The following is a 26,584-nucleotide window of genomic DNA, read 5'->3' as shown; positions in this document are numbered from 1 at the left end:
AATCAAAAAATCAACAAGGAAACAATGGCTTTGAATGACACACTGGACCAGATGGACTTAACAGATATACTCAGAACATTTCATCTTAAAGCAGCAGAATATACATTCTTCTCCAGTGCACATGGAATGTTCTCCAGAATAGACCATATACTGGGACACAAATCAGCCCTAAGTACAAAAACATCAAGATCATACTGTGCATATTTTCAGACCACAATGCTATGAAACTCAAAATCGACCACAAGAAAAAATTTGGAAAGGTAACAAATACTTGGAGACTGAAGAACATCCTACTAAAGAATGAATGGGCTAACCAAGCAGTTTAAGATTAAATTAAAAAGTATATGGAAGTCAATGAAAATGATAGGACCACAACCCAAAGCCTCTGGGACACGGCAAAGGCAGTCATAAGAGGAAAGCATATAGCAATCCAGGCCTTCCTAAAGAAGAAAGAAAGATCTCAGATACACAACCTAACCTTAGGCCTTAAGGAGCTGGAAAAAGAACAGCAAATAAAACCCAAAACCAGCAGAAGACAGGAAGTAATAAAGATTAGAGCAGAAATTAATGCTATCAAAACCAAAAACAAAAACAAAAAAACAAAAAACAGAACAGATCAATGAAACCAGATGCTGGTTCCCTGAAAGAATTCGAAAAATTGATAAACCACTAGCCAGTTTGATCAAAAAGAAAAAGGAAAGGACCCAAATCAATAAAATCAAGAATAAAAGAGGAGAGATCACAACCAACACAGCAGAAACAAAATAATAAGAGAATATTATGAGCAATTATATGCCAATAAAATGGGCAATCTGGAAGAAATGGATAAATTCCTAGAAACATATACACTACCAAAACTGAAACTGGAAGAAATAGAAAATTCGAACAGACCCATAACCAGAAAGGAAACTGAAGTAGTAATCAAAAATCTCCCAAAAAACAAGAGTCCAGGGCCAGATGGCTTTCCAGGGGAATTCTACCAAACATTCAAGGAAGATTTGACACCTATTCTCTTGAAGGTGTTCCAAAACAATAGAAATGGAAGGAAAACTTCCAAACTCTTTCTATGAAGCCAGCATTACCTTGATTCCAAAACCAGACAGAGACCACACTAAAAAGGAGAACTATAGACCAATTTCCCTGATGAACATGGATGCAAAAATCCTCAACAAGATATTAGCCAACTGGATCCAACAATACATTAAAAAAATTATTCACCACGACCAAGTGGGATTTATACCTGAGATGCAGGGCTGGTTCAATATCCACAAAACAATTAACGTGATTCATCACATCAATAAAAGAAAGGACAAGAACTATATGATCCTCTCAATAGATGCAGAGAAAGCATTTGACAAAATACAGCATCCTTTCCTGATAAACCCTCAAGAAAATAAGGATAGAAGGAGCATACCTCGAGATCATAAAAGCCATATATGAACGACCCAACGCTAATATCATCCTCAATAGGGAAAAAAATGAGAGCTTTCCCCTAAGGTCAGGAACAAGACAGGGATGTCCACTCTGGCCACTGCTATTCTACATAGTATTGGAAGTCTTAGCCTCTGCAATCAGACAACACAAAGAAAAAAAAGGCATCCAAATTGGCCAGGAGGAGGTCAAACTTTCACTCTTCGCAGATGACATAATACTCTATATGGAAAACACAAAAGATTCCACCAAAAAACTGCTAGGATTGATTCATGAATTCAGCAAAGTTGCAGGATATAAAATGAATGCACAGAAATCAGTTGCATTCCTATACACCAACAATGAAGTGACAGAAGAGAAATCAAGGAATCAATCCCATTTACATAAAATACCTAGGAATAAATATAAAACCATAAAGTACCTAGGAATAAATATAAACAAAGAGGTGAAAAATCTATACACTGAAAACTATAGAAAGCTTATGAAAGAAACTGAAGAAGACACAAAGAAATGGAAAAATATTCCATGCTCCTGGATAGGAAGAACAAATATTGTTAAAATGTCAATACTACCCAATGCAATTTACGTATTCAATGTAACCCTATCAAAATAACACCAGCATTCTTCACAAAGCTAGAACAAATAATCCTAAAATTTGTATGGAACCAGAAAAGACCCTGAATAGCCAAAGCAATCTTGAAAAAGAAAACCAAAGCAGGAGGCATCACAATCCCAGACTTCAAGCTGTACTGCAAAGCTGTAATCATCAAGACAGTATGGTACTGGCACAACAACAGACACTCAGATTAATGAACAGAACAGAGAACCCAGAAATGGACCCACAAAAGTATGGCCAACTAATCTTTGACAAAGCGGGAAAGAATATCCAATGGAATAAAGGCAGTCTCTTCAACAAGTGGTGCTGGGAAAACCAGACAGTGACATGCAGAAGAATGAACCTGGACCACTTTCTTACACCATACACAAAAATAAACTCAAAATGGATGAAAGACCTAAAGGTAAGACAGGAAGCCATCAAAATCCTCGAGGAGAAAGCAGGCAAAAACCTCTTTGATCTTGGCCGCAGCAACTTCTTACTCAACACTTCTCCAGAGGCAAGGGAAACAAAAGCAAAAATGAACTACTGGGACCTCATCAAAATAAAAAGCTTCTGCACAGGGAAGGAAACAATAAGAAAAACTAAAAAGCAACTGACAGAATGGGAGAAGATATTTGCAAATGACATACCAGATAAAGGGTTAGTATCCAAAATCGATAGAGAACTTATCAAACTCAACACCCAAAAAACAAATAATCCAGTGAAGAAATGGAGAAAACACATGAATAGACACTTCTCCAGAGAAGACATCCAGATGGCCAACCAATGCATGAAAAAATGCTCCACATCACTCATCATCAGGGAAATACAAATCACAACCACAATGAAATACCACCTCACACCTGTCAGAATGGCTCACATTAACAACTCAGGCAAAAACAGACATTGGCGACGATGTGGAGAAAGAGGATCTCTTTTGCATTGCTGGTGGGAATGAAAGCTGGTGCAGCCACTCTGGAAAACAGTATGGAGGTTCCTCAAAAAACTAAAAATAGAACTACCCTACGACCCAGCAATTACACTACTAGGCATTTATCCTAGGGATACAGGTGTGCTGTTTCGAAGGGGCACATGCACCCAAATATTTATAGCAGCACTATCAACAATAGCCAAAGTATGGAAAGAGCCCAAATGTCCATCAATGGATGAATGGATAAAGAAGATGTGGTATATATATACAATGGAGTATTACTCGGCAATCAAAAAGAAGGAAATCTTGCCATTTGCAACTATATGGATGGAACTAGAGGGTATTATACTAAGCAAAATTAGTCAGAGAAAGACAAAAGTCATATGGCTTCACTCATACGAGGACTTTAAGTTAAAAAACAGATGAACATAAGGTAAGGGAAAAAAATAATATAAAAACAGGGAGGGGGGAAACAGAAGAGACTCATAAATATGGAGAACAAACTGAGGGTTACTGGAGGGGTTGTGTGGGAGGGGGGATGGGCTAAATGGGTAAGGGGCACTAAGAACTCTACTCCTGAAATCATTGTTGCACTATATATGCTAACTAATTTGGATGTAAATTTAAAAAAATAAAAAATAAAATTAAAAAAATATAAGGTTCTAATCCAAGTTATCTCAATTTTTGAAGTAATACATATATTCTGTTCAACTATGCCTCCATGTTTGATATCAGATACTAGGATAATATAAAGATGAGTAAGATGTGAACCCTTTCCTTCACCAAATTTACAATCTAGAATAAAATCACCAAAAACCTGATTTGATTATACAGAAAAAAGACTGCCTTTTTTCCCCCTCCATTTGTGTCCACATTTATATCTTCCACTAGAGGTGGAACTAGAGAAATTTGGTTTCAAGTCACATGCTATCATCATTGGCCTTGTCACAGAAAAATAGCACACAAAGGTTACCTAAATGAGGCTTTTCCTGAATTGGGTTCCAGGCTGAGATTTATTTTTCATATTAGAATTTATTGAATCAACTATTGGAATTTTTGCCATGTAGGCATCCCAGTTTCTATAAGCCCATGGTAAAATAAGATTTTTAAAGAACAGGGGTGAGAGGTAACAATTTACGGACAAAAGCAGACTGATAACACAGAATAAGAATCTGCAGTTGTCCCAGTGAACATAGGGAAATTGCCAAAGACACTATTCGACTTCAGGTGAGCCTAGAGTATTGTGACAAGGGACTAATTTAAAAATAACCCATATGCCAGATTTCGTGTTATATAACGCATTATAAAAATCATTTGCTATAGAATGATATGAAGAAAACAATTACAGAGACTATGAAAAGATTTACTCTCAGTAAAAATATAATTATCAGTCTTTGGTGTCAATATATTATATTAATTATAATTATTCACATATTTGTATATTATGATGAATTTAAGTTCAGAAATGCAGTTTGTTTTGTAAAAATCCAATCAGATGGTAAGTTTAGTTACTGCAAAGGAACTCTGATTTATAAATAAAAATGCCAAGATATAAATTAAAACAAAAATGAAATAAAAGAAAAAAAAAGTAACTAAAGATGAAGTTATTTCTCAAACAGGAATAGGCAGTATCCCAGAATCTATTTTCAGCCTCAGATAATAAGTTGGTGAAACCAAAGTTCAGTATGAGGAAAAGCCTTTTCATAGATTTAAGGAACACTTGATTAAAGAATAAAGAAAACTCCTATGTGAATATGAAGGAGTCCACCTACTGGACAGAATTGTTAATTGATATGGAAAAAAATCACAAACAGGTGTTTTATACTCCAGGCAGAAATCTCAGCAACATGAAAACATATTTTTTTTTTAACAATTAGCATTATTACCATTAAGTGTGTGCCACATCTAGGACTTAATACAAAACCAATTGAAAGGAAAGAAGCAAGGGAAAAGGGAGGCGGGAGGGGGGGGGCAGAATGAACCCCATCTCTTCTTAATCTTCCTGTTTCATTTTGTTCACTTTTTTCTGACAAGAATTTTAGGGGATAGATTTTCAAGTGTATTTTCCAAAGAAAGATACTATGTCCTCCTAGCCAAAGGGTATTAGGAAACAAACAAACAAACAAACAACCAGACTCATTTAAGATGCAAAATTTCATTCTACTCCTAGCCCATCTGACATCTGTGAAAACCAGGGAAGGCTGCCTTATGCCCTTCATCCGCACACTACCTACTATATAGGGCTCAAAGGTTTCATATAAGATCATGTATGCAAGACTTTACAAAGTAAATATCCCATAACATAGAAGACAATGAAGCCTTATTTGACAATTCATACTAAGCAGGCAATCCGTCTTACTACTTGACTCTTCCCCACCCTCACCCCCGCAGAATTAGGAGATTGAAGCCTGCAGACAGCTTGGAGAATGAAAACAAAGGCAGGATTTAGCCTAGTCCAGGGACTGCTTTGCCACCTCCTGGACATGCCTCATTCCCACTTGGTGCTATTAATCAGGCCAGAACCAGTAGGCTGCCAATCCCTGCTGAAGGCACTGATGCCCAAAATGAAAAGCCTGCTTGCTGTGCTGACACTACTCTTAATGACTCAAACATCTGGAAAACAACATTTCACAGTGACTATCAGAACTTCCCAGAGAAGCAATAACTCACACGCTGCATACTGTGCATTAGAAGCACAACAGGAGTGGCAAAGTGATGTCCCTTAGAAGGTGCCACAAAAACTTAGTGTTTTCCTTTGAGGCAAAGACTTTGGTTCTCAGAGGGGTGCCTTCAGGTAACAGACACTGCATTCCACCAAAACTTCAATGAATTCTTTTAGAATTATAGGAAACACGCCACACTTAAATCCTGGTATATTTCTACCTTGTTAAAGCCACTTTAAGAATTTAAGTATTATTTTTAAATAATAAATGTGTTTCAAATCACAAAAGTAATACATAACAAGTAACAGTAATAGACAGGTTACTGTATTTCTAAAGAAGACAGATTACTACATTTCTTCCTGAATAATTATATTGCAAAGATAGCTCTCCCCCATTCATCTCGTTTATACTTTCTTCAATTCCCAGTTCTATCTCTTCCCCTAATCCCTCATTCTAGATACCACGAATACTCCAAAGCAAGTACCAAAAGGTTTTTTTAAGTGTTTTTTGTTTGTTTGTTTTGTTTTTATGGGGGGGGGGGGGGAATGGGGAAGGGGCAGAGACAGAGAGAAAGAATCCCAATCAGGCTCCTCACTGTCAGTTCAGAGCCCAATGCAGGGCTTGATCTCACAAACCATAAGATCATGATCTAAGCTGAAATCAAGAGTCTGACACTTAACTGACTGTGCCACCTGGGTACACCCCACTAAAAGCTTTTTTAAGGCAGCTACTTACCTGTACTTTCTAGTGTTCCTATAATGATCATTTATTAACTCAACAAACTCAGGAAGAAAGTAAACTACCCTTATAAAAATTTCTCATATTTCCATCACCAACTACGCTTATAATCTGCATTCTCACTGGCAAGGACTTACCATCTTCCTTGTTAGGTCTGGCCGTGGACCTAAAGTATAGTCCTATTAGAGACCTGCCACCTACTCCCTAGATTTAGGTTCTATCACAAACAGTCTCAGCATTGAATTCTTCCCCATATTCGCCAGGCCTACCACCACATCACTCTTCTTCAAGTCAGAGATACTCTCGCACACTTTAACTCTCATTTTACTGACTACTCAATTCTGTTTTCCAGTGCTGTTTTTGTGCATCCAAGCAGGCTGGGTATTACATGTGTATGTGTGTGGTGTGTGTGTGTGTATGTGTGTGTGTGAGAGAGAGAGAGAGAGAGAGACAGAGAGAGAGAGAGAAAGAGAGAGAGGAAGAGATGGAGGGAGAACAGAGGGAGATTAGAAAGGTATGACAAAAGGATGAATATACATTAAAGTACAGGGTAATGGTGAACATGGAAAGAGTGAAGTCTAATTTCAAGTGAAAAGAATGCCTTCTGAGGAGTAGTTAATGACGACAAAAAGTCAAATCCCCTCATCTTTTTGTTGTTGTTTTTTCAAGTTTTATTTATTTGTTGGGGGGAGGCAGGTGCAGAGAGAGAGAGAGAGAGAGAGAGAGAGAGAGAGAGAATCCCAAGCACGTGCCACTGACAGCACAGAGCCCGATGCAGGGCTCCATCCCACAAACAATGAGATCATGACCTGAGCCAAAATCAAGAGCTGGACGTTTAACTGACTGAGCCACCTAGGCACCCCCACCCCCATCTATTTTTATTAAGATACTTAAGACAAGAACAAAGGGCTGTGAATCCAAATACTGCTCAATAAATACTGTTGGCTGACCCCAACTATGTAAGCACATACACATATACACCCACACTAAAATAAAAGTGATAATATATCAAGATTTTAATAATGGATTTTTCTGAGAACTGGAATTTTGAAAAAAATGACTTTTCTGCTTTTTTTCTGCAACTGTTGTTTTTCCAACATTTCCTCATTAACCTAGTATATGTTACTAGAAAAAATGATTTATACAAATGAATAAATGCCAGCGGCATGAATACTAGAAAATTCACCTAAGCATTAAAACCTCTGACCTGCACAGCCAGCGGAGCTCAGCTCTAGAAATAATGAATCTAGCTGAAGGCAGTAGGACAACAGACTTAAGCCCCTACTACATAGAATCCGGAATGAATCCTGAAGCTTTATGTTACTCTAGTGTGCTTGAGCAGAAAAACCGCCTAAGTCTAGGCCTTCCTTAGTACATGGCATATTTTCATAATCACAAGGATTTGGCTTCTGTTCTAGTATAGATTAACTGCTAAATGCTGGGTCTGGCAACTGGCTGGGAACTATAATGACTATGAACTATAATTTGACTATGGATATACTCCCTACACCTATCCCAACAAAAGGATGCTGCTCTAAAGCAAACAGAGCCCCTAGGACATTAATGATGCCTTATTCATTCATTCAGTAAATATTTACTTAGTGCCTAACAGGCATTTTAGACTCAGGGAATTTAAGAGAGGACAAATCAGACCATGTCAGGTCACACACCCATCTTACATTCTACTAGGAGATACAGGCAATAAACAAAAATATAAAAAATAATAATAATAAAGGAGAAGGATGCTACTTTGAACAGGACAAGCAATAAGGTTTTCTCTCAGGCTGACGCTTAAACAGAGACTGAAAGAAATACAACAGAAAATCATGTGAACATTTGGGTGACGATCACTCTGGACAGAGGCAACAGAAGTTCAAGGACTGAGGTAGAGTCCTTTCTGTATTGAAGAGCAAAGCAGCTGGAGAATAGTGACCAGGGACAGAAACTAGTTAGTCTGGAATCAGATAATATATCACCTTTAGGCCATAGTTAAGATTTTTAATTTTATTGAGCGTGATAGGAAATCATTAGAGGGTTTTATTCCGAGTGTAACTGCATATTTACACTTTAAATGGATGCTTCTGACCATGTGTAAAGTATAGCTAAATGGAAGCAAGAATATGTTGCAGGGAGTATGGCCAGAGTCGCAAAAGATGATTCCACAAACAAAGTGCAGTTAAGTGAAGGTCCTCATACGGTCCTCAGTCGGAATGAGGCCCACTCCAGAATGAAGCTTCTTTTTATTAGGATAATTGCTAAAGACTATGTGCATAAAGTCAGGTAAACAAGTGTTTTAGTCAATCTAATGGTTTGGCTTTTCAAGGTTGAATTTTGAGTTAACTGGTTTCTGTAACACTAGGGTCAGGTCTCTGAGGGAGGATCCAGCCCTGGACAATGATTTTTTTTATTTTTTTTTTTTTAAGGTTTATTTATTTTTGAGACAGAGAGAGAAAGAGCATGAACGGGGGAGGGTCAGAGAGAGAGACACAGAATCTGAAACAGGCTCAGAGCGCGGGGCACAAACTCACAGACTGCGAGATCATGACCTGAGCCAAAGTCGGATGCTTAACCGACTGAGCCACCCAATCGCCCATGGCTGAACAATGTTAATGGCTCTAGGCATTCCTTAGGAGCTGCAGCCCCATTCAGCTGTGTAAACATGGCCTAAGGCCTTGCACCTTCTCCAGCCTTTCCCTTTTGAAGTCTTCTCCTTTGATGCTTCTCTCCTGCATCTCCCACAAGAATAGATACAAGAGGTAGGAGAATAAGATACTGCAACAATCTAAGAATAAATGATGAGAACATCTCATCATTTAATTTTGGCCTTTGGAACAGAGAATTAAAAAGAAAAGAATCAAAAGTTTTTCTAGACTTAGTTTATTTTTTTTTTTTTAACATTTTTTTAATTTATTTTTGGGACAGAGAGAGACAGAGCATGAACGGGGGAGGGGCAGAGAGAGAGGGAGACACAGAATCGGAAACAGGCTCCAGGCTCCGAGCCATCAGCCCAGAGCCTGACGCGGGGCTCGAACTCACGGACCGCGAGATCGTGACCTGGCTGAAGTCGGACGCTTAACGGACTGCGCCACCCAGGCGCCCCTAGACTTAGTTTATTAATAGAAGAAAGAGGTAATATCAAGGTAACTTCAGGATTGGAAAAAAGAATATAAATTTGAAAGGGAAAGCAGCAAATTAATTTTTATGCATAATTGGGTCCAGGCTAGAAATGATGATGGCTTGAATGAAAGATGATGACAACAGAAGTGGAGGGAGGCAGTCAGATTCAGTTTTGTTGATGTGGGATGTGAAATGAGGATTGACAGGATGAAATTAAAATTTTTGACCTGTTAGCATTTACTTGAAGGGGAATACTATAGGAAAAACAGATTTGATACACAAGAATAAAGAATTCAATCTGGATATACCAGGTTTACGTACAAAGTTGGATATGGGTCTGAAGTTCAGGGGAAAGATTCAAGTCACAGATAGAACCTGGGTGATCTTTAATATAAGGATGGTAATTTAAAGACCACCTAGGAAGTGAATGCATCTGAAAAAAAGGAAGTGTCCAGGGTCAGAGTCCTGGGGCACTTCAACATTTAAGGTCAGAATGAGACAGGGAACCAACAGAGGACTGAAAGGGAGTAGAGACAAAAAGATCAGGAAAAAAGATGCCCCCAAAGCCAAATGAACAAAGTGTCTAAGAGAATACACAGTGAGTAACACAACTATGTAGTTCCCTTGTCTTCTCTCTGATCTCAGTGCCCTGCAGGAAAAACATTAGCTTACGTCAAATTTAAGTATTCCCCATGCCTTTGAAATGTATGTAGTAGAGTAGTGAATACCAGGCCATCCCATTATGGCTAAGTTTGTTTAGCCCTCTTGGTTCTTCCCCTTCTTCTCCAGCCTGTATTACTGTAATGACACTGGATTAAGTACAAGCTAAAGAGACCACAGATTCTTCAAAAATCACACATCCTGAAAGCTACGTTTGTGAGCATTGTAAAGCAAAATTAAATTACAGGCATATTATTCTAACGCAGTGAAGAGAAAATGAGTCTTAGATATAAGTAGGTTTCTTTTGTGCCAGCTCTGTGCAATGGACCCCTTCTGTATTTGTTTGTTTTCTTATTCTTTCATCCTATTCTGTTAAATTTATTTTTAGCTATTCTTGGGCATCCTTCAGGAAAGGCAAATACTAAGGACTATAATTGAGTACAACCTAAAGGTTCCAAATAACAGTCTACTTAACACATCAATGTCAAAGAAAAAGCACCTTTCCTCCTAGGAGAATCAGATTCCCTCTTGTTAACTCCAGCAGCTTGTGAGTCTTCCTGACTTTGATATTAATTGCAGGGATTATTGGTATTACTGTTATAGGTTATAGTATAGGCTAAAAAGAAGAATAGTATCACAAGTGTTCTTTATCAGACATCACTGATATTGTTGGTATTAGTGGGACAACTCTATCAGGAATGTCACATGAGTTAATACAGGTAGACAGCAGAAGTGTACATCTTTTAAGTCAATATCACGTATCTTTATTTCTATTATCCATGATAGCATTTACGATGTATCTTACAGTTGGTATTTACTGGCTTGGCCATGATAGAGAAACTGAAGCACACAAGGGCATGCATTCCTTGCTTGTGAGTTACTTTGGGGACTTGCCATCAGTCTGTACAGAAGGTGGAGCTCAGTGAACTTTAAAAGGTGATTTACTCAATGGTGCCTGCCTCCTTCACCCCAAACTTTGGCCTTCTTCCCCACATCCCATTTCCTTAGAAAAAAATGACTCATTGCAAGGAAAATAAAATCAAAGTAGCCCCCACATCTTCAGAAAATAAGAACCAAAATAGATCACTGTATCCCCAGACCACTAGCTGCTTTGAGATTTTATTGTTGCTGTGGAAATAATTTTTTTATTAATAAATACGGTTGGGGAAATGACTAAATTTATTTTTCTAAATTTTGTTGCATTTGTCATTTTAACATATAATTATTTACTTTCTTACTTAAATTTATATATATGGTTTTGTATTTTCCCCCAAATTACGTAAGCTCCAGTCTGCACCAAACCCTCAGCTCCCGGAGGGAAAATGTATTCATTAAAATCACATAGCTGGAAATGATTACAAGTGGACTTTGAAGCTTTGGGCTGTTTGGTCTCAAAGAGTTCTTTCTATAGCACCATTACCACCTTCATCATTCAAACCTCAGTGTTAATGAATTTCATCTTCTCTTGAGACTAAATAATTGTGAAGAGGAGAGAAAAATCAATGAGGATTTTAGAGAAAAGGATATTATTAGGCACACAAAGAAGAGGCTGGAGGTACCTAAAGATAACCTATTCCTACTTCATAATTTTGCCTAGACTTGTGCTACTAGTCTCATGTTATAGTGCTAGCTAAAAAGAATTAAGTGTACATGAGTACACACTTTTATTTTGTCCGTACCCTTGCATTTCTAAAAATTTGACTGTGGTTTCACAATTGGCGTGCCCATGAGATTGTCTGACGGAAAAAGAAAAATCTGCAGTACACCCTTTGTTTACAGAAATCTTTATCTCAGAGGTACCAACCTACTTTTATTTTCAGATGCCTTGTATTACTATGGTGGTTGTGCTATTGGTAAATGTACTCAACAGCAATTTCATGACTTACACACCCAATTAATAAAATAAATAATTGAAACTAGCATTAAGCATGCTAATAAGTCTACAGGATTATTTCCTAAAACAATTACACCAATAAAACAAAGGTTACAACAGGCAGACAGACAAGCCAATTACACTTTGAGATTTGATTTTTTTTTGGGGGGGGGGGGATGGGGGAAGATTCATCGTTGCTTTGCTATTAAAGCTGGTGGAAAAGCCTTTCTCTGGGGACTACTTTCCTAATTCATTTGGTACCATGCTAGCACTAACAAAGAAAAAAAATGGACTAAAAGCACAACGTTCTATAATAGGAATAAACTTCAACACACCTAATACACAGGGCAATTGAACATTGTTATTTTTTGCCAATAGCAAGCAACAGGCACCTTTTTGCTTTTATTAATGCAGCTCAGCTGATATGGACAGAATTGAAAGAATTGAAAGTGCTTTATCATTTGCAGCCAAATTTCAATTTTCTCTTTCAAGTACAGTTGAATGCATTTTCTTTGCAACCCAAAGACAGAAGATCTTGATTACTATTGCAAGAATAATCTCAGCCTTTGTGTGAAGAATATAGGGAAAATAAATAGTCTCTCTGGATGATGTGTCAGCTTGTGAACTTACAAAATAAGATATATTCTTAGAGGTAGGAAAATTAAATTAAGGTGAAATGGTACACCCATTAAAATGACAAATGAAGGCTTATTTTTGTAGGCCATCGCTGGCTTCCCAATTGTCCTTTGTCCTTAGCTTCACCCTAGGAGCACAGGCCACAGAACCAGAAACAAACAGGGTCAAGACAGGGGCAAGTGTCTGGAAATACAGGTCACTCAGGCTGTGAGCCCCATCGTGAACTGCTGGCTCTATTGTAAAATTAAGGTTTCAACCCTTCTATCCCCTACCACCACTCTTATTTCAGGTCTTTAGGTGGAAATAGAGTTGGTATCTCTCCAGATTTCATCTCATTTTTATCCACATAAAGATTATCAATCCAACACCATCTCAGCCAAGCACTCATCCTCTCGAGTATTAGGAAAAGCTGTATTTTTTGGTGTTATCTTTATTTGATCCCCACTCAACAGATAAACATCACCTGGGCATCTGCTAAGAAACAGAATAGTCACTGCCTGCATTAACAGAAGACACAATTTAGGAGCCAGACCATTATTGCCCCCTGTATTCTGTTTCTTCAAGCACCCCTCAGGATAACCCCTATGGCTGCCATCTCTGTACTGCTCGCCCATCACCACATTCACTCTTAACCTCTCTTCTCTCTCACTGCTCAAATTTAATGGCTTATTCACAATTTATCTGACACATCATTCTGCAATAATGGGTGACAGTGGTTTAATGTGCAAACTGACATGAATATAAGAGTCCAGGTCTCCCCCCATTTCATACTCCACTTCATCCTGGATAATATTTTAAACCAAGAAATTAATGAGGATTTCTCAGACCTCATTTTTTTGTAACTCACTTCAAAATGTGATGTAGCTAACCACAAGTTGTATAAGCTCAGACAGTTGGGTTTTCTGTTTTTGGTAATGCAAGTGCCTGACTTCAGTTTTCTTGTTTTTTTGTTTTTTATTTTTTGTTTTTAATGTTTATTTATTTTTGAGAGAGACAGAGCATGAGTGGGGAAGGAGCAGAGAGAGAGAGAGGGAGACACAGAATCCAAAGCAGGGGCCAGGCTCCGAGCTGTCAGCACAGAGCCTGACGTAGGGCTTGAACCCACAAACCATGAGATCATGACCCGAGTGTAAGTCGGACGCCCAACTGACTGAGCCACCAAGGCACCCCTTAAGTTTTGACTAGTAAGGCACTGGCTTCAAACAGGCATCCCCTTCAAAGATGGCTCTCCTGAATAAACACATTGTCAGGGGTGCCTGGGTGGCTCAGTCTGTTAAGTGTCCGCCTCTTGATTTTGGCTCAAGTCATGATCTCACGATTCACGACTTAGGCTCCTGAGTTCAAGCCCCACGTTGGGCTCTATGCTAACACTGCGGAGCCTGCTTGGGATTCTCTCTCTCTCTCTCTCTCTCTCTCTCTCTCTCTCTCTCTTTTTGAGGGAGAGAGACAGAAAGAAAGAGAAAGAGAGAGAGAAAGCAAGAGCAGGGTAGGGGCAGAGAGAGGGAGACACAGAATCCGAAGCAGTCTCCAGGCTCTGAGCTCTGTCAGCACAGAGCCCAATGCGGGGCTTGAACTCTCGAAACCTGAGATCATAACCTGAGCTGAAGTCGGATGCTTAACCGACTGAGCCACCCAGGCACCCCGTACACTTTTTAAAAACTGAATAAACACACTGTTAGCTATGAAACTAGATAAAGAGTCAGGTGACGCCCCAGGCTTCTTTGTTTCAGAGATCTTGGTTGATTTCATTAACTGTCCACTTGGGCTGCTTGTCTCTTCCTGCACTTTAAATTCTCACTTTTATATTGTAAATTCACCAGTAAACAGCTCTAGACCCTCTACCCTGGATCCCAATACAAGCAGAACCCCAAGTTCTTTTCCCTCCCTCCCTCTCTTCTTCCCTCTCATCTCCCTCTGGACCGTGTTGTGTGGCCCCAAGTATGCCATGTAACTTCTAAGAATTCTAAGTAGTAAACTTTTTTTCAAAGTTTCTTGATGGTTATTCCAGAGAGCATCTTCCGACCATAATAGCCACAAAGGCCAGTCCAGCCACAACGCTCGTTATCCATAGGCTGAGACTGGCACACAACACCACATTAATTTGGTATCGCTATGTCTTCAGCTTCCCTAAGTATACTGGCTACGTTCTCTGAACCTCATCTCTTTGTTTTTCCTCCTAGCTTTCTTTGAGCTATTTCTCTAACATCTATTTTTTGGGGGGCACCTGGGTGGCTCAGTCGATTGAGCATCGACTTTGGCTCAGGTCATGATCTTGCGGTCCGTGAGTTCGAACCCCGCGTCGGGCTCTGTGCTGACAGCTCAGAGCCTGGAGCCTGCTTTGGATTCTGTGTCTCTCTCTCTCTCTGCCCCTCCCCCACTCATGCTCTGTCTCTCTCTGTCTCAGAAATAAACGTTAAAAAAAATTTTTTAATCTATTTTTTGGGCCTTATAGCTCAGAAGGTGTACTCACTCTCATAAAAGCTACCACCTTTAGATTGATGAATTCTCCTAACTAGAATTCCGGTAACATATGTTCAATGTCTATACAGAGATTTTTCTCCTGGATCTAGTCACTGGCCAATACCCAAATATGCATAAAAACTAATTTACTGCTTTCCTTTCCAAAATTATATTCTTTTTTCAGAATCCTGAGGTTACCTCTAAATGACCTCTTTCTACCATTCATAAATTAAGTCTGGAAAAGCTGTTGATTCTTCTTTTGAATTTTCTGTTCCAAAGGCCAAAATTAAATTAGATGCTCTCATCATTTACTGCTTAGGTTATTCCAGTATTTCCCTAATTGGTCTTCCTGACACAAATCTCTTTCCATTCAATCTACCAATGACAAATTTTCCTAAAATACTGTTTCTCATTCTTTTGCCTTCTTGTTTAAAAACTGTGATGACCCTACACTGCCCATAGCATATTATATTAAACTCTTTGGTCTAACCTGATAGGTTCATTGCTAATAGCATATCTCTTTCTGTCCCCTAATCACAGAAGTAACCAATAATGAATCACAGTGTACTTTAAAATTATCCTATAGGGGCGCCTGGGTGGCTCAGTCGGTTGAGCGCCGACTTCGGCTCAGGTCACGATCTCGCGGTCCGTGAGTTCGAGCCCCGCATCGGGCCCCTGTGCTGACAGCTCAGAGCCCGGAGCCTGTTTCAATTCTGTGTCTCCCTCTCTCTGACCCTCCCCCATTCATGCTCTGTCTCTCTCTGTCTCAAAAATAAATAAACGTTAAAAAAAAAATTTTTTTTAAATAAAATTATCCTATAAAATCATGAAGTAAGGGGTTGTTTCATCATTTCTTGTTTACCACTGTATGTCACTAGAAAAAAAAAATTAACATGCATTCAGAAAATGGTCTTAGTTCACGTTAGTATCCCTACCTGATACGCTGTCTTCTATCTTCTTATGAAAAGCAAAGCCCAACTCATATACCATATCCTCCACTAAACATTATCAATACTTCAACCTGTACTGATCCTTCTTTATCGATTCCTACAGATTCACAACATCCTGTATTGTACTTCATGTGAAGTAACTTTGTCTTTCCAGCTAGGTATTACAGTACCCTGTTTGAAAAGTCATCAGAGTACTAAACAGAAATTTTTTAAAATCTGAACCTTTGGGGCGCCTGGGTGGCTCAGTCGGTTGGGTGGCCAACTTCGGCTCAGGTCACGATCTCGCGGTCCGTGAGTTCGAGCCCTGCGTTGGGCTCTGGGCTGATGGCTCAGAGCCTGGAGCCTGCTTCCGATTCTGTGTCTCCCTCTCTCTCTGCCCCTCCCCCGTTCATGCTCTGTCTCTCTCTGTCTCAAAAATAAAATAAACGTTAAAAAAAAAAAATCTGAACCTTTATAATTAGAATCTAAAAGATGAGTTAAGAAATGTGGCAAATAAGAGATTATCTTCTAACTACTAGAATTAGCTACCAGTAGAGAATGAAGTCTCTGTGTGTTAGTAAACATAAAACCCATTTTTATAAAGCTGCTAAGAGAATGGAAACCTAAGAGCACTTCAAGGAGGCCCATGTGTGTAAGTGATATATGTACATATACATAATGCGGGGAACTCTTTCACCAAGGAAGGTTACTGACTTGTGAGGTAAATAGTCTTCCATGAGGAAAATATAGACTCCTCTCTGTAGATTTCAAGGCTCTTGACAAACACCACCCAACCTAAATTTCAGCCACGAATTCATTTCGTACATGTAATAAATAAAAAGTAATTTCCATTTTATTGATTCTGTCTGCAACATAAATATAGGCATTTTTAACATATTAAAATAATAAGCATTAGTTATTATTACAATGTCAATCATTTGTAGAGTACTTGCTATGCCCAGGTACAGTATTAACATCTTTTATTCAGCAGAAATGATAACAATGATATAACATATATATAAGAAAATAAAACATTTCCTGGATTTCTCAATGTTCCAATGTATTTACTATAAAGTTAGAGAATCTTTTCATTTATCCTTGAAAATATGTTCATATATTACAGGATTAAATCTGTAATCATTTCTTCCCCACATTATGGTGCTAACTGCTCTGATGTGAAAGAATAATAAAACTTATCTTCCATAAAGACAAAAGGTTACATCCTGGGACAGGTACCTAGGTACTGGCTAAAAGTGCTAGGGAGACTATTTCTAGGTATTTACATTTCACGCAGGAATGAGACCCAAGACTTAGAGACCTCTCTAGGTCTGAGACACCCAGAGCTATCTGAGTTTTGGGGAGAGTTTACTTACAGACCAACATGTTATAGTTAGCAATCAGGCCCATAATGTTTCCAAGGAGACTCTTGCAGGAGGGGAGAAAGATAGCTGCCTCCTTACCACTCAATAAGCAGAGAAAAATTGTTTTTTTCATGTTCTTCACCTATGGACAGCTGTGCTACTTTCGTTGCAAAGTAGCATTATGTCACCACAAATGTAAGGTCAGAGGCTTTTATTATTTAGGAAAATCTGTCACTGATATAAAACACCATATGTGTGCATTCAAAATAAAATAAATATAAATATTAAAAACCTGAAACCCAACACAGTGTGAACTTTACAGTCTTGGCAGTTCTGAAAATTCACACGTACAACACATAACTTACTTTATTTCCACATCTCATTATAATTTCTGCCTCTCATAACTTAGCCTAATACAAAACTTCAATCATGGTTTTTAAATTTAAATTTTTCCTGTGATTTCTCACTCTGGTTTCAGAAAACCATATGTAACACTGAGGCATCAAGAGTGGTATGCAACTCTTGATCCTTGTTCATTTCTCTGCACATATCTTATGGCAACATAACTTGTCATATGTTCCCTCCACACAGACATTAAACACAGGTTACTGGAGTGTGTAGTGAAATCGTGATGTCCTTGCTGATTTGATTCCCACCTCAGTTAGGAGGCATAATCAAGTCTCTGAAATTTCAAATGAATCACCCTATTGTCCATACCATTGACTTCTCATCTTGATAAAGGCAGGAGAGGGAAAGGTCAATAACTGGTACTCCCGCTCAAATTCTAACAGTTAAGAGATACAGGGGAGTTGGCTTATGGAGAGATCAAAATTATACTTCTGTATCTGATGAGAGCAGATAGGGAAGACTATCTATTTAGGGAAGGTTTATCTATTAATGTGTTTTCTAGTACTGAATCCAAAATTAGACTTTCTCATTCAGTATCAGCAGGATAGTATGGGGACAGTCATTCTCCTACCCTTGTAACATGGTAAAATGGGAGACCAGAAGCAGCTTCCTGAGGACAGCTCAATCCCAACAAGGGGAGAAGAGACTCCCAGTCTCTTCTCAATTCACCAAATAACTCCCTGAACTACTCAAGTAGAAGTTAGAGGCCTAATATGTTAGGACAATGGATCATACACATAAAAGGAAGCATCAGAAGTAGGAAGAAAACATTCAATAATCCCTCCTACATATCAATATTCTACAGCTTTCTATTCTCCTAAACCACTGTGCTTAATCATGAAGCTTCAGCTGAACCAAGGTATTGTCCCCCCAGAGAAAAGGATCAGCAATCTATCAAGACATTACTGCTCCTATCTTTTTGAGTAACCTACCCCACCTGTGATTTTGGGTATCCTGCTGCGACCACTATTAGCAGTGCAGATTTTTGAGCCCAGAATCCTTCAAAATAGTCCAAAAACACATTAATTAAATGTGTAGCCATTCTATATCCAAAGCTGAAAATGTTTTCTCAATTCTATTTCCCATCCCAAATTATGAACAGCTTATTATCTAGGATTTCTATCAAAGGTGCTACAATTAGATCGAATGGCTTAAATTCTAAGAACAAAAGTCTAACATTATAGATATTCCAAATTTGAAATAACCTCCTTAAACTACTAAATTCCCAAAGAGAAATTAAAGTCCAAAGATTAAATTACCCTGACAGTTATGTACAAATACAAAACAAATTAAAGTTCAAAGAAATTGATGTCTACAGTCAAATTTTCATGCCCCTGTAAGGTACAACTCCATGAAGTTAAAATCGTACTACTTAGTTCAAAGTCCAAGACAAATACCTTCCTTACAAATTTCTTATACTTCCTCTCAGTAAGTCATTCTCAATGTCTAGGATAAGTACAGTTCTTTCAGGGATTCAGAAATTGCATCATGTCAAAGACAAGTTTTTACTAACTACATTTTAAAGAATCTAAAAAACAGTCATCTGGAAAAAAATACGACGTTGAATTGTATATCATATTCCATGACCATTGAAAAATTCAAAAGGAATCAAAGATTTAAATGAAAAAAGGAAAAAAATATATAACCATGAAAGTTCTAGAAGAGAAAAATTCCTTTATAAATTGGAGAAAGACACTTCTAAACATGATTCAAAACCATAAAAGAAATACTTGTATATTACATAACATTAAAAAAAATAACCAGGATCAAAAAACAAATGACCCACTTGGGGGAAAAAAAATTAAAACTTACATCACAGGCAAAAGGTCCATTCCCCTCAATATATAAAGAGCAGGTAAATATCTAACAGAAGCAAAACACTAAAAACTCCCTATAGAAAATGAGCAAAGAAATGACGGCCAATTCACACAAAAAAATTCAAATGGCCTTTCAACAAATGAAAAGACACTCAACTCATTCATATCTTATTATTAATAAATAAAAAATTAAAACAACCCTGAAAAAATATTTTTCACCTATCAGACTGACAAAACTGTGAACATTTCTGTTGATAAGGCTACGATGAAGCAGAATGAGACTCATGGAATTTGGTAATATATAAACAATAGTACATATTCATTTATCTGATTCAGCAGTTCAACTTCTAAGAATTTATACTACAGATATGATACATCTGCCAAGAATGACAAGTATATACATTTATTACCACACTATGTGTAACTGCAGAAAAGTAGACATCACCCAAATGTCCACCAAGAGACTGTTTAAATAAACTATGACACGATATATATATATAGTAAAAATTAAAAAATAAACTGTGACAAATTCACATAATACAATATTAACACTGTGCAGCAGTAAAAACAAGTGAAAAGCTCCTCTATATACTGATATGGAAGTATTTCCAGAATATGCAGTTAAGTGAAGAAAAAAAAAAAACAAGGTGCAGACAGTATATAAAGTTTGCTTTCTTTTGTAAAGAAAAGGAAAAATTAAGAAAATATATTTGTAATTGCATTTTAAAAAATGACCCGAGAGGCATATATAGTATAGAACATACTAAATCATCTACCTAACTAGTCTAACTTGAGCAAGACTGCCTGGGTCTGTCTCTGCCACTTACAAATTAATTAACTCTTTTAGGCCTATCTATAAAATAGGAATTATAGGAATTCTTCCATAATAGGGTTGATACACAAAATAAATGAGCTAACATTTGCAAAATACACAGGTCAGTATTGGGCACTTAGTAAGTATTATAGACTTGTTTGTTAAACACCTAGATAAGTAAAATGCAAAGTGGACAAAAGATTTGTCAATGTATACTTTTCTTTATATCACTTTAGTTTCGGAACTATTAGTTTTTGAACTTTGTATGATTCAAAAATTACGGTAAATGAAAATATAAACTTAACAAACCTGGCCGCACATCCAAGTTTAAATACAAGCCATTCTCAAATCAGATTACTCCCCAAAACACTGTGTTCCTAGAAACCAGAACTGAGTAACATCTCAAGGAAAAACGAACCTGGCAATATTCTTGGTTTCAGCTCAATTGGGATGCTTGTCAGTTTGTGTGAGTAGCAGATTCCATAAAATTTCTATTAAAGCACTAATTCTGACACTACAGATTCATCATATCTAGGGACACAATGCACTTAGCATACTGTTGTCTCTCACAGAGTAACATTTGTGACATTCCTGACTTCCAGGAAACTTTAAACATTTTCAACCCCAATCACCAAATTGTATTTGAAGTACAATATATTCCTCTGCAACCTACCTCAAAAATCTCTTCATTTCTTTTCCTTCCTTTAACCTCCTGTCCCTGGCACTCTGGAACTGCTGGAAGTGGCCTCTATACTATGAAACAGGGGCTACTACCTTCAGTAAACAAATATTTTGGATCCTATACTACAAGGGGCACTTTCCACCACCTCATTCTGGAATTGCAAAGCTAGTGAGGCCTGCCTCTTAGGGAGGGTTTCTCTCTCATCTCATTTGTTTCGGCTGGCAAATCACTCTCAGCTGAGATTCCAGAACTGAGGTTTCAACCGATGCTTCTGAAGCCTGAACCCCTAGAGGCCCAATAAGAACCAATACCTCTTCCATGTGCTCCTCCAGGCACTGTCTTTCATCATCGAATTGTTCAGACCTTGAATAGCATTTTTTTTCTGCAGCAATGAAATATGCCTCTAGTGTTCATTTTCTTCCATCCTCGTCTACACTTTTCAGTTTAAATTTTTTAGTATGTTTAATATGTTTAGAAAGTCGAGTTTCTAACTGCTTAATCTATTAATTTGGTCTCTTCAAAACATACAGGATTACTGCTGATTGCTGGAAATGAGTATTTGGCTTCCTTTTTATGTTTTTTAGATGTTAGGGTTTTTTTCCTAATATATGCCTCTATTTATTAAATTCCAGAATCTTCTCTAAAAGCAATGATGAAACCATTCAATTCTGAGTTTACTAAAAGCACCTACTCTTAAAAAAAATTTTTTTTCTCCTCCACTTCCCTGGGATGCATAATTCCACACAGCATCTTTTCTCCCACCAACGTGAATCATCCCCATCCAAGCTTGGATCTAACTCATCCCTTGCCTGACTCCTTTCAATATGCCCTATCTTGCTGAGTCTTGTCTCGAGTCCTAATTCTTGGTCGTTCCTTCTAAGCACAAACTGTACTTCTGTACAAACCTACAATTACTATATTACCTTAAAAATCAACCAATGGTACTCTGTGCATTCTACAGGTCTTCTTAGTCTTTCCCAATCTTTAAGATGCTGTTCTGATAATATCTTTTACATCATCCCTTATCTGTGATCTCTCAGTACTTTTCTGACTCTTTTTGAGGGAGTCCTTCCACTTGAGATCTTTCCTCTTCCTTTTTGATTAACTGGAGACCTACCCCCCTATTTCAATCTGGTAACAACCGAACACCTTTCCCTTTTCCAATACTCTTTTGAAGAGAATTTACATCCCTCCAACTCACAGATGTCTACTTGAACGTCGAATTATTTTCTATGTCACCCTTGTCAAGTTTGTCCCCTAATTTCTCTAGATTCTGCCTAAAAAAGTTTTATTTTCCTCCAGCTGATTTTTTGTTTCCAATTCTTTCCCTAACTCTACATTAACACTGAAGCACAAGTTTTAAGTGACTCTAACCCCTTAAATTCCTAAGCAAGATCAATTATTAGATCCAGAGCATTCCAAGCACAGCCCCCTTTTTTTTTTTTTTTTTTTTTACTGGCTTTCTAAGCCACTTTTTTTGCAACATTTTATTTTTGATCCTCAATTTAAGGAGAAGGTATATGCTCTTTACAGTAAAGACCCCTATTCTTCCTTAATTTGATATCCATCAATCTCCTATGAATGGAGTCCCAGTCTGAATCTCAGCAATCAAAAGTCATAGTCAAACTGTACGGAACGATCAAATTCAGAGCCACCTGAAATCAAAAGGTAAGAGCAACTTATAAACCTATAGACAAGTCATATGATTCCTAGATTTGTTCTTCTAACACTCCTTCCCTTGACTCTGAAGAGGAGTCAAAACATAAAAGCGGATGAGAATCTGAGGAGACTTTCTGTACCACCAGCCTAGGCCTGGCCCTAAACATTTCCAGCACGTACGGCTAACACTGACACCTAAAAAAGGCTGGCACATGAAAAGGGCTTGCTTTATTACCAAAACTTTGTCTCACACAAGGCTACTTAGAAAAAAATTATATATCCGCGTTTAAGGTCAAGCAGCAGTTAGTTACCCATTTGACTAGGATGCATCGAGTAAGGGTGTCTGCACTTCTAGCCCGATTTTGCTTGCTGAGCACCCCCAAAGCTTGCCTGCCTTTACTTACAGCCGAAAGCACGTAGACTTGCCTCCAAACAAATGGGTGTTTACTTTCATACAATCAGCCACTCCTAAGTGGAAAAAACCGCCAAGAGCTGTAACAACCCACTACCACGGAAAATACGTGGTGAGCGCCTAGTCCGGGATCATCAAAGTTTTTAACACCTCCCACTCTAGCCATGCCAGAAGCGTGCCCGAAGCTCTACTCCACGCTTTCCAACACAGCATTCTTCTTTTTCATTTTCTCTTTACTCCCACTCTGTATCTTGGATGTCGGGGTGTGAGGAGAGTCCGACATGTAAACGTCTCTCTCTTAGAAATAAAAGTAAAGCGGCAGAAAAACCAAAATATTCCGTTGTAACCGCCGGAGAAGATACTGAAGACCGTGGCTTATAAACTGCAGGCGTACTGACTCGGAACCCTAGCATTAGACTTACCAACGACGCCACGGACAGCACCCAACCGACTCGGCGACGACAGCGACGACGGCGATGATGGCGCAGCGGTAAAACCGGCGCCCAGCAACCTTCAGCCTGGAGGGCGGAGCTAACTGGGCACTTCCTGTGGGCAGCTCCTCCCTAAGAGGAAAGAAAGAGGCGGGTCACAACGCCAACGCTCTCTTTCCAAATTGGCCAATCAGACCACGAGAAGAAGTGAAAAAGCGCATGGTGAAGCTTGTTCTTCTATAAGTCCTTCCGTAGCACAGCAAACGGTTTTGTGAGTTAAGTGTTCCCGCTCCTCAGTGTAATGCAGTCTCTCTTGCACAGGATTTAACTTGCATGTCACGGCAACCTTTTGGCAAGCTCAATGGCTCTCTCGGTGACATCTTCATCCCACTGGGTCACTAGGGAACTTTGAGATTGCCTGTAACCGCAAAGCGAGCTACAAGTCGGCTGTGTATCTCACCTCTCCTAAAGATGCCAGGTTATTAATTATGGTAACCACATAATATATTGTCCAAACTAGGACACTTAAAAAGGAGAAAAGATTAAATAAAATTATAAGTTTTGGGCGCGTCTGAGTGGTTCAGTCAGGTAAGAAAGGAACTCTGGATCTCCTCCCCCTCCACCCCCCCCCCCCCCCCCCCGCCCCAGGCCAGTGAGGACCCTGCTTGGGAATCTTTCTCCCTCCTTTTGTAGTTACATCTAATCGCATATATTTTGTTTTGTTCATTCACAGAGCTTAATCTCAGAAGTTAGAAGGGACACATTGTGCTTAACACTCTTCTTTTCTCATAACTCTGTCTCCTATATCTCTGAATAGTCACTGCTACACCCCACTTCTTAGTTTTGATCCCACCCAGAAATCCAAGTTGAAAAGAAGGGGGGATTAGATCACTCAAAAGAAGATTTTGTTAGTTGCCAGATTGGTTCTTTTCTCCATAATAGAATATGATGAAAAATTAAACTTGAGAAGAACAGCAGTGAAGGGGAAAACCTGAGAGGCACATGATATAGGTTTCAGGGAGTCGTTTATGGAGACTTTTGGAGGCAGAGATATGGAGGTGGACAGTGGAATATGGGAAATGGATAGGACATAAAAGTGTTTAAGAAGTGTTTATTTGTATTATATTAATATACTTCATAGTGTTTACATTAATCATCTACCTGGAAGTTGACTTTTTATTGTTGTGTTATGATTCTATGATCACCATACTGTAACCCTCTGATTTAAACAGGATAAAAATAGAACCAATGGAATTTAGGATAAAATTTCATAAAATCATATGTCCTGATCAAAAAATGGTTCAAGTCTAAAATAATTTTCTAGCTACATTAGCGCCTATAAGATGTGTTTAATCTGTGATACTGGGCTACACATCCCTATAACTTGACCATCTTCATGATTCTTTGAGAGGCTCTACTTCATGTTTCCTGGCAAGTTTTTGGTTTTCTTTTTTCATTTAAACTAATGGTTTGGAAGTTATTTGACAGAACTGACATCTCCATTTATTTATATCTTAAGAACTTCTCATTTATATAGATTCTCTAAAGTTGTGAAATTGCACCCCAAAAACCAAAATTTTCCTTGTTTCAAATTTCTACTTAATTGGTTAACCAAGGGGACAGTTAAGGGGATGGTGTCAAATTAGCAGGATACAATATCTTCATTGTCACAATCCCCAAACTCATAGTCCCTTTACTTATTTGCGTTGCTATCTTTAGCTAAGGATTAGGAAGAAGCTGCTTTGCCCGGGTAATTCTTTTCCCTGGAACCTGAATGACCTCTAATTTTTACACCCTGCTGACAGAAACATATGTGACCCAGTTTTCTCAGAGTCTTGTTTCATGTGTTATAAATGTAGAGATATGTGATCTCCATAGCTTTTATTGAAAGATAAATGATTCTTCTCCTATATCCTCTTCTCAGGATGGGTGTTTGACTGTTAGGTTGTAACAGTGGACACAACAGCACACCAAATGACACAGACGAAAGGGAAATAATAGCTTCAACCATTTTTCATAAACTGAAACTCTGTACTGATTATAAAGCTACTTACTCAAAGACCTTTTTGTAACTATCACAATGTGGACAATCTAGGGCCAATATATCCAAATTCCACAGTGGTTTCTACCACCAAAAAGCATGAAATGTCGATATTCATTAAATAGACCACTAGTAATGTTAATACAAGTGCAGATTAAAGATGGCTACAATTCTTCGATATTCCTCCTTTTGAGAGGTAAGTTCTATGTTACCTCTGCTTGACTCTGAGAGGATTCTGCAACTACTCTGACCTATAGAATATGGTGCCAGTGCCATATTTCTGCCAATTTGTAGGATGGTCATTAAAAGACGTACTATTTTCACTTACTATCTCTTGAAATGCTTACTCTGGGAAAATCCAGCTGCCCTATAAGAAATCTGACCTATGAAACTTCATGTCATGAGAAAGCCCAAGATAGCCACATAAAGAGAGAAATCCTCAAGTAGCCACCATGGTCATGGCCCTCTCAGTGCTGACATCAGGCCTGTGGGTGAAATCACGTTCCTATGCCTCCATTGTCACCTGCTAATTGACTGCAACTGCATAAGAGAGTCCAAGGGCAAGCCACTCAGATGAGTCAACAGAACAATTAATAAATAAATAAATACATACATAAATACATAAATAAATAAATAGTTGTTTTAAGCCACCAAAATTTGAGGAAGTTTGTTAAGCAGCAATAGATAACTGGGATAACACCCAACATTAATTTAGCACTTAACTATGTGCCAGGTACTTTTCAAAACATATTCACATGAATCAATTAACTTAAATATTAAAACCACTCGAGATAATTATCCTTATTTGACTAGTGAGAAAACTGAGCAGCGAGATTAAATAATAGTGCCCGAAGTCAGACATTATTAAAATGCCATATGAATCTAGAGCCCCTGGACCACCAATCTCTCCTAACCTAACCTTT

The 26,584-nt window shown here is 38.3% G+C and overlaps 1 protein-coding gene across 9 annotated transcripts in view; it reads right to left on the bottom strand.

The window, feature by feature from the left end:
- The window catches only part of LOC131507636 (cytochrome c oxidase subunit 7B2, mitochondrial), a 160,990-nt gene extending 136,837 nt beyond the window's left edge, over positions 1-24,153 (bottom strand). For 3 of the 9 annotated variants that reach the window (XM_058722694.1, XM_058722695.1, XM_058722693.1), the window contains exon 1: positions 23,612-24,150. The gene's annotated coding sequence lies outside the window, so the exon portion shown is untranslated. Of the gene's footprint in view, positions 1-23,181; positions 23,571-23,611 lie in introns of those variants that run through there. The other 6 variants (XM_058722698.1, XM_058722700.1, XM_058722692.1 and 3 more) reach the window with 4 other exon arrangements.
- Positions 24,154-26,584: the final 2,431 nt, after the last annotated feature.

Source organism: Neofelis nebulosa, chromosome 3 (assembly GCF_028018385.1).
Source record: "Neofelis nebulosa isolate mNeoNeb1 chromosome 3, mNeoNeb1.pri, whole genome shotgun sequence".
NCBI lineage: Eukaryota > Metazoa > Chordata > Mammalia > Carnivora > Felidae > Neofelis > Neofelis nebulosa.
Note: the sequence above shows the minus strand (reverse complement) of the source record. Positions and strands in the feature narration are given on the sequence as shown.